Here is a 9,999-nt window from a genome sequence, read left to right as displayed (position 1 = left end):
TGTTAATAATCTCACTTTTGTTTACTTTGCTTGTTCTGGTAACCTCCCATAACTGCACTCACCTGCGCCACCACCCCACACACCTACCCTATTTCTTTTGTCTTTATCTGGAGATGGTATTTAAGGTGGTGGTTTGGACCTTTTCAAAGTTATTCAGTTTTCCTGGCCTTCTCCCATGTATACAAAAGGTATACGTGTTATTAAACTTGCCACCCCAAAGTGTGTCTCTTTGGCACCAGGATTCATTTATGCTGATTATTTTTAAGAAACAGAAGACTCAGGAAGTTTTTCTTGTCACCTCCCCAAAACTTCTTGGAACAAGAAGTTTAGCTATCACCATAGATAACCATAGTATAATCTGAACTAGATGTGGCAGACAGGAAGGAACTGAGCAAGGCCCATTTCATGAAAGTCCTCTCTGTGACCTTGTCTCTGGGTGGCCCACCAAAATTTATTTACTAAACATTAATTCTTTCCATTTTCCTGTGAATTGCACTACTACCCTTTGAAGTCCCCTACCTCTACCTCCTTCTCCTTAGTCTAGAATGACATATAATACCTCATTTTGCCTTGCCATCTTTGAAATTTCCATGCTTTTGTGAATTCCCCATATGTACATACTAAAATTTGATTTTTCTCCTGTTAATTTGCCTATGTCATTTTAATTATGTGACCAGCCATAAGAACCAAGAGAGAGAGGGGGAATTTTCCCTTCTCCACACAAACAAACTACAGCAGCAAAAAATAGTCCCAATATGCTTTTAACACAACTACTTCATAGTTTCCGGAAAACATTGTTGCCTCCTAAGTAGTCTGCATGAGAGTTTTTTTTTGTTTTTTTTTTCTATAGAGAAAGTCTGCAGGCAGTGTGCCTTGTAGAATCCTGCCTATTTAGGAATGTCCAACCAGTTCGGAAGCTCCTGATGGTTAACTCCCGTGATGTAAGATTTGTAATCTCTGGAGAAAGTGATGCACATGCTGTGCCTTAAGGAGATTCTGGGATGTTCTAAATAACATCTCTCCTCTTTGAACTTTTCTTGTAACATTTTCCACTTTGTATTATAGTAATAATTGTCAATGTCTAGTCTACCCCGCATGTTAGGTTGAGCAACTTGATGTCAAAGATAATGTATTTATTTTTTATCTGAAGATCCTTTAGTAATGATTATAGGACCTAACGCAATTTCCCATAATGTTTATTTTTATTCTCAGTGCAACAATTTAAATTCAGTTTTGTTTCATCATTCAAATGGATTTTAGAAATGACCTCCTAAGCAGTGTTCTTGACCTTCATTTTTTATCATTATAATTCCCCATCTATGACATGCAACACCTCATTACCATCTTCAAACCCACCTCTGTAACCTCACCATCGTCTATTGTGTCCAGCCAAGACTTGTATACGTACCGTTCACAATGACGTTTACTATTCTCTGAAAAATACCCCTGCATGCATGTCTGCCTTTAATCATGATTTTTCAAAAAGCCTAGCCTCACAGCTATCATTTTTGCCCTCTATCTGTAAAAATCTTTCTAGTCTTCAAGGACTATATCAACTATAACTCCTACCAACTCTTTACTCACACAACATGTTGGTAATAATTAGACTATAGCTCAGTACCTGGGATATATTGGATAGTCAATAAATGTAGGTTGAACTAAATTGCATTGCAGTATTCACTTCATTTAGATTTGTTCAACCGACAGGTGTGTATCTGCCAGTGAATCACTGTTGTCAAGGACCAGGTCTAAATCACATTTGCACCTAGCATGATATTGTGCATATAATAGTCTTGAAATGAATGCTTGCAACTACATTTATTCAATTTAAATATTTATTAAGTGCAAGAAAGCACATGAGGACTGTGTCCTTCCAAAGACCACCATAAACACAACTTCGGTTGAATAAAATTGGGTTTGTTGCTGTGTTCAGTGAGGGAGAGCTCACACCTGAAGGAACTGTGAAGTGTCTCACTAGGATTGAGTCATAAAAGACTTTATTGAACTTGTGTTTTAAGTTTTTCTGGGATTGATGCCATCAAGAAGCAGGGATAATTTTATGATTTGATATCCTTATAATTCTAATCTAGAAGTAAAGAAGCACAAAATAAATTTAACACTGTGATTTGTAAAGGAAGAAGCAGTCATTCATATTCATAATGAATTATGGATGTTTGACTTTTTTTCCTTTGTCCTTTATTTAGTTTTTGTTGTTGTTGAGATAATGTTTGTGTTTTCGACTGTATTCACCCATGACTACCAAGTAGTCTTATTTTTTTTCTTCATCATGATCACAAGTGACCTTGTCTGATGTGACTTACTTAACATTTTTGTGTTCAACAGTAGTCCATGGCCTTATGTCCCAGACCAAGTCCTGGATGTCAGAGGCTGCTTTTCTTCTCACTAGTGAGTAGGGTCAAGCTTAAATCCAGGCCTTTATGGAGTAGTGGGTAATAAAGGAACTTTGGGGGTAGCTATGAATATCACCATCACCACCTGCTGTTATCAACATGTTCATTTCCAGGAGAGGTTATTATTATGTACGAGGTCTGACAATTAAGTTCGCGAACTTTGTTGCAACAATGTTGCTAAACTTTTTTTATATCAGAGGGTTTATTCATTATGAATTTGTACCAACTGGACAGATAACCAAGTTTACTGCTTGGAAGTGCTGAAAGGGCTGCATGAAAAATTTAGATGACCTGAACTTTTCACCAACCAGTCATGGCTTTTGCATCACAACAAAGCATCAGCTCACATAGCACTGTCTGTGAGGGAGTTTGTAGCCAGTAAACAAATAACTGTATTGGATCACCCTCCCTACTCACCTGATCTGGACCCCAGTGACTTCTTTCTTTACCCGAAATTAAAGGAAATATTGAAAGAGAAACATTTTGATGACATTCAGGACATCAAGGGTAATACGACGACAGCTCTGAAGGCCATTCCAGAAAGAGTTCCAAAATTGCTTTGAAGGGTGGACTAAGCACTGGCATCGGTGCATAGCTTCCCAAGGGGAGTACTTTGAAGGTGACCATAGTGATATTCAGCAACGAGGTATGTAGCACTTTTTATAGGATGAGTTTGCACACTTAATTGTCTGACTTCATATGTACTGTGTACCTAGCACTGTACTTAGAGATCCACAATCACTGTCTTGCATAATTAATCCTCACAGCAACTATATGGACTATGTGCTATTGTCGTCCTCACTTTACAGACTATGAAACTATCTAGCCCAACCATATAGCTATATAATATAATAATTGTCACTTCTTTCACTCATTCAACCTAATTTACCCTCTCTATTCAAATCCCAGCTGCACCAACTGTGTAAAACTTTGAAGGGCTGTAATTTCTTTGAAATTTCGCAAATGTTAGAAGGCTTACGTAACCTTTAAAATATTTGGGAAAGGCAGAATATTTGGTACATTGCCGACCACAGAGTAGGACTTAACACATGCTGATATGCTTTCCTTGCCTTCTAAAGAAGAATATACTCAGTCATTCTTAGCACTTATGATTTCTTAGGCTGTAACATCTCCTATCAGAATTTTTAAAAATTACCATAATCAACTCAATGAATAATAATAATACATACTTTTTTGACGGAGCAACTGATTCAGTACTTTGTGCTGCCTGAAGCTTCCTGATTCTGCTCATATCTAAGATAGAAGTCAACAAAAAGGAGACAACTCCTTGCTATCCATAGTACTGAAGTATTTAAATTCTCTGAGCCTGTTGGGACTGTGACCCAGAACCCAATTCTACTCCCTCTTCACTCTCTAGAGCGTTTGTAGCTGCTTTCACAAAGACCTATCTATATCACTAGCAGACTGTTTTGAAGTCATCTGTGAAAAAGATTGTAGCATTTCTGAAATAGAAAGAGGATGTGGAGGAAACTGGAGCCTCATGATTTAAATTCATTTATAGCTCTTAAAAAATAATTAGCTCATGCTCAAATAAGAAGGGGGAAAGCAAAATATTCCAGGTAGCCACTACTGTATTTCCCCGAAAATAAGACCTAATCAGAAAATAAGCCCCAGCATGATTTTTTTTTTCCAGCATGATTTTTTCAGAATGCTCGTAATATAAGCCCTACCCCCAAAATAAGCCCCAGTTAAGATCTTAGGCGAGATGGATGCATTTAATAAGTCCATTGCAACACACGACGGACGTATTCAATTATAAAATAATATTAACATATAATTAAATATAAATAAATAATATTATTGACATTAATACTTAAAATAAATGATAATATAAATTATAATTAAGTATTTGTAAATACCCAAGCGGGCGCCTTTGGACAAGAGGTAAACGCCTACGTAAAAAGATGAACTTGAAACTAATTACCAAATGACCAACTGGAGTACAGACACAACGCACGAATAATGTGTGCACTTGATAATGAATGGACATGGTTGTGTCTAATATGAATCTTCATAATTCAATACGTTGTGTGTTGTAATGGACATACTTAATGCACTTGTATGAAATAAATAAACGTTTTCTGAATTTTGGTGCCTGCAATTTTTCTTTGCTTTTATGTGGATCATCATTCTTAACTATCATCATTTTTGTTGCCACTCATGTCTTGAATGTTCAGTTAACACTTGATTTAATGTTTGATTTAAAAGGAATACTATTTTGACCCCCAGATAAGATGAGTGAAAAAAAAAGAGCTATCCCATCGAGTATAAGAAAGGAATCATGGAGGACTCCCGGGGCAAGAATCTGACGGCTTTCTGCAAAGAGAAGTTGGATCTCTGAATGGTCTGAAAATGGTGAGGAGAGTACGATAACCTCAGTCAACAGGTGGATGAGGGAAATGCTAAGAAGTATAAGTGTGGATCAGGTTTGCAACCATTATTTCCTGAACTGGAAGACATCATTTGTGAATAGATTGGTGACAGGAGAGCAAACACTTTGGTTGTGCGCAGGGCTCATATTCAAGCATTTGCCCTTGCAATGGCACCACAGGTTAGAAATATCCCCAGAAGAATTCAAAGCATTACAACACTGGCTGGAAGCCTTCCTTCAGTGATATGAACTGTCTCTAAGATCGACAACACTGTTCAAGCTGGAAGATACTGAAGTTATTAAACGTGCACTTGCATTCAAGTCCTTTGTTGATGGCATCAACTTTTCTAAATACAAACTCTCCAACATGATTGCTATGGATGAAACTGCAGTGTCTATGGGCCAAGGATCTCAAATGACAATTGATCAGAGGGGTGCCTCGTCAATCTACATTCCCTCCACTGGTTACAAAAATGCGCGTGTTACCTGTATTTTGGTAATTTGTCTGGATGGAAAGAAAGCCCCACCTCTAATCATCACTAAGGGCAAGAAAGATAAGGTTGAACATGTTTCAGGCATTTATGTTCTTGAAACCGAAAAAGCCTGGTGCACACAAGCAGTTATAAGGAAGTAGGTCAATTTAATGCTGCCACTTGGTTTGTGAGGTGGCCAGAGGTCTGTTAGTCTGGGATTTAGCCAGCACTCACCATGATAAAGACACGAAGAACTTCCTTACAGAGAGAAGAATAGATCAAATAGTGATTCCCTCAGGAATGACTGCCTACATGGGAATCAATGACTACATTGAAAGTAGAATGGAGAGAAATCAGTGTTTAAACTTTGTGAAGCCTAGCCTGCAAGAGGTTGTGACTTGGGTGAAGAATTCATGGGATAAAATCACTGACAGCTGTGTTGCCAATGCACTACGAGCAAGCTACATAGACGAGAAATGCTCATTTAAGGAGAGCTCTGCATATGAGAGATTGGGGCCAATGGTTCTACAGGAAATGGAGTCACAAGAAATGCAAGACAGAATTCCGGGTTTGGAGAGTTATGACGATGTTCCAGAAGAAAATGACATGACTTTGAATAAATGTATTTTTTTGTACATGAAAAAATAAGAATTCCCTGAAAATAAGCCTTAATGCATCTTTTGGAGCAAAAATTAATATAAGACCCAGTCTTTTTTGGGGGGGAAATACGGTATGTTGTGAGTTGCTATGTTTTATTAATCCTGGTAGCCCCCAACACCTACCACAATGCTTAACACATAGGAATACTCAGTCAAAAGGATGCTTGCAGAGGTGGTACAGCAGTTAGAGCAGTGAATGGAATTCCATTGTTCTGTATCACAATCCCAACTTACTGATCATCATTCAGAATGACTTTGGAGATATTACTTTAATTTCCTGAGTTTCATTTTGCACACAGTATAAAACTACTTGCTTTTATGCCCTGCATGTTTTGAGAATGTCAAAGTGTTATGAAGACCAAATTTTATTGTCAATTATGTTTGTATTCAATTTTAATCAAAAGCTTGTTCAGTCTGTTCTTTTCAAATAGGCACATACCCTATTTCAATCTTCTGATTTTTCCATGAATGGTTGAGGTGGCAATATAACTCCTGCTAGCTGTTTATTGGCAGCCTGATTTCCTTAGACAGCAGGGACTGAATTATAGGGGATATAAGTGTAAGAAATATAATCAAATAAAAAATAAAGACCTGATTTACATACAAACTTAAATGTGGCATGGATTTTACAATCACTTGGCGGGCTAAAATAAAATAAAGGGAAATGTACCTTTGTTAATCTATAGAGGCAATGCATGAAAAGCTAAGAAATCACAGTATTTATAGTAGTTTCAAACTTAAGAATATAAAAACCAAAACTAAACTGCAAGATAAGACTTAGTATGGTAATTAAACTTTGAGGATTCATTTAATTGAATGAACACAAAGTATGCCATACAGGTGAAATCACAAGTTATAAAGAGTGGAGGAAAAGTGAAATAGACTAGACAGCTGCTTTCACTTTCAAAGTTCATAGAAGCCAGAAAAAACAGAGTAAAATGGAATTTCAAATGTGGACTAGAAAGTCTTCAAAGGCTGATAGGATATTTTATGTGGGCTTATATACTATAAATCTATTCATAGGATATCTCTATCCTAATCAAATCCCTTCATCATCCTATTTTGCGGCTTGAGAAAGAATACACCAGTCAGGCTTGAGACACACATGTACCTCTAAAACTTGGCAGTGTTTTTAACTCCATTTAAAAAACAAGAGGATCAAACTACAGCATGAAGATTATAGTTAATACTGTACTGTATATTTGAAATTTTCTGAGAGTAGATCTTAAATATTCTCGCTATACACACAAAAATGGTAATTATATGAGGTAGTGGATGCATTAATTAACCTGATTGTGGTAATCATTTCACAATGTATGCGTGTGTTAAATCATCACATTGTACACCTGTAAAGAATCACATTTTACAACTTAAATATATACAATTTTTTAATCATGCTTCAATAAAGCTGTGAGAACAAACAAACGAAAAAACACAGGACTAAGAAAGATGAAGACTATTTTTCCTTAAAGGAAAATCAATGTTTATTTTAGAAGTAAGATAATGGAGATCGGCCAGGTGAAAGAAAAAAAAAAAAAGTATTTTAGCAAAAGAGTGGAATATTAATTTACAATGAAAAGATGTGATAAAATTAAGGATCTTGAAGTTTATGTGGGATTACCCAGGTCCTAAATGATACCACAGTCAAAGAGAGAGGCTGTGGGTGATTATCCACAAATATAGTGGAGAAGGCAGTGGTGAAAAGAAGCAAAAGGGATGTGATCACAAGCTCAGGAATGCTGATGGCTATGGAAACTGGAAGAGGCAACTAATGAAACCTTTATAGTCTTGCCTTTAAGGGTCTCTTTATGTTTCATATATATATATGTAATGTCAGGGGCTTTAAATGTCCAGGGGCTTTATTTCTATTTAGTATGAGAAGAATAGAAAAAAAATACCTCTAAATGTAATTTTAAATTTAAATGTAAATGAACATGAAAGTGTCCATCTTCCAGGAAGTAGAAGTCACCAGAGTCTGTTTTTAACAAAGTGTGCTGCCATTTTTCCTCCCAAACAACATGCAATTCACATGTGAGCTCATTTCTACATGCCTAGTTATATCTGTTGTGGATTCTACTGTTACCCAAGGGCAGGTATCTAGTTTGCAATACTACTCATGTATTTTAATGGTCTGGGCTACTTAAAGACATGTGTGCTCTGCATTTTGTTTTCAATTTAATGCTCATTAAAAGAGAGAAAACAATGGGTTAACAAAACTGTTCCTCTTCAAAATAAAGCTTTGAAAAGGAGAGCATGTACATTTGCTCCAACAAATAACAACTTAGAAATTAAAAAAAAAAAAAAGGATGAGATCTATTTTTTCAAAATAAATGTCATCAAGTGCGGCATTCTTATAAGAAATTTGGAACAGAGTTTTAAAAAATACAAAACATAATAACCCCAGTGCTGCAATCACACCTCTCTGAGTTATCTTCTGATGTATTTTATTCACTTATTTCTGTGTGGTGAGTCTCACTTGAGGAAAGGAACCCAAGTTATGGAGTTAGCAAATGCCATTTGTCCTCAGGGTACATTTCTGGATGCTGTGTACTCCAGTTCCCCTCACCCCCTCTAGGACCTGCCTCAGGCATTTTAATCAAAATAATGTTTTAAACATCCTCTCTAGAACACTGTTCATTCAAACTCCATTTAATCAGGTGAGAGTCACCTGCCTGAGACTCTAAGCAGCTGATACTTTCCCAGTGAATTTTCTCACTGCCTGGGAGTACTCAGGGTCAGCTACTAGCAGATTATATTTCTCCTTGCCCGCCTGCGGCCCTTCCCATCCTCGTTAGCCGTAGGAATAGACGATCAGTTCAGGGTGGGGGCCATCGCCGGGGACCCCTCCCTCTCCAGCGCCAGAGACATGTCGCTCTCGCAGCTCCGGAGCCGCTGAGCGGAATAATCTTGTCAGCTCTCTCCTAGGCCACCGATGACATCACTCGCGAAGCTGATTCCCGGCTCCCCGTTCCTGGTTTGAAGAAGCGTTGGTGGGTTAATCCGTTTGTCCACCGCTAGAAAGGGCTCATCGCCAGCTGGGTACAGGCCCCGGTCACCGAGGAGCGACAGGACCCGCGGAGAAGGGAGAGTGAAGGCAGCGAGGGAAAGAGGAACCTAACAGGTTACAGTGTGAAATTCAGCCCAGCGCACTACTTGCTGTCTCTCCTGCCCGCGCTGGTCCTCAGCACCAGGTGAGTCCAGGAGCTTGAGGCACCGAGGAAAGGAGCAGGGCAGGTGAGAGGTTGGTCCTACTGAAGGCGCCCCGACCAGTGGGGGCCAAGGACACACAGTTCAGCTGTATGCATCACCTCCCTTCGTTAGAGGGCTTCTACGATTAGGATTCTGGTCTACTGCTGCAGCCAAGTCCTTTTGGAGGAAGTTTCAGTACTGCTTCCTGTGCAGAAACAAAGGATTTTTCTTACCGTAGACAACATGCTTCAATACAGCCCTAATAGCAAGCATGCAGTCCACGGGAAATAGACCAAAGAAGTGAATAGAATCTAGATACAAGGAAGAAATCGTTGCCAGGGAAAGTCCCTACAATGGCCTTCCAACGCAAGTTTCTGATTTTAGGGTATAGGGAGCCTGGGGAAGCAGGTAGGTTCTAGAATACCTGAAAACTTGTACAAAAAAGAAAATAAAAAAAGAAAGAAAGAAAAAAGAAACAAAGAAAAAAAAGAAAACAGAAAAGTCCCTGGATCCCTGAGAAGACCTGTTTTAACTTTTGGGGGAGGCTAAGTGGTTGGTGAGAGACTGCATACATTTTTATTTGTGTGTCCTCTGACCTGAGCTAAACAAATAGCAAACAAGGCCACTTATAGTTAGAAACACATTCAGTACTGATGTTCTCTCACTGATTCCAGATGGGACTTTTTAAAGGTTTTATATATATATATACACACACACACACACACATATATATGTGTACATATATGTATGTATATATATATATGTATATGTATGTATATGTGTGTATATATGTATATATGTGTGTGTATATATGTGTATATATATGTGTGTGTGTGTATATATGTATGTATACATACACACACACATATATACAC

The 9,999-nt window shown here is 37.9% G+C and overlaps 1 protein-coding gene across 1 annotated transcript in view; it reads left to right on the top strand.

The window, feature by feature from the left end:
• Positions 1 to 8,380: 8,380 nt before the first annotated feature.
• LOC109453096 (uncharacterized) overlaps positions 8,381 to 9,999 on the top strand; it is a 43,536-nt gene continuing 41,917 nt past the window's right edge. The window contains exon 1 of the mRNA XM_019742594.2: positions 8,381 to 9,126. The gene's annotated coding sequence lies outside the window, so the exon portion shown is untranslated. The remainder of the gene's footprint in view (positions 9,127 to 9,999) is intronic.

Source organism: Rhinolophus sinicus, linkage group LG06 (assembly GCF_036562045.2).
Source record: "Rhinolophus sinicus isolate RSC01 linkage group LG06, ASM3656204v1, whole genome shotgun sequence".
NCBI lineage: Eukaryota > Metazoa > Chordata > Mammalia > Chiroptera > Rhinolophidae > Rhinolophus > Rhinolophus sinicus.
Note: the sequence above shows the minus strand (reverse complement) of the source record. Positions and strands in the feature narration are given on the sequence as shown.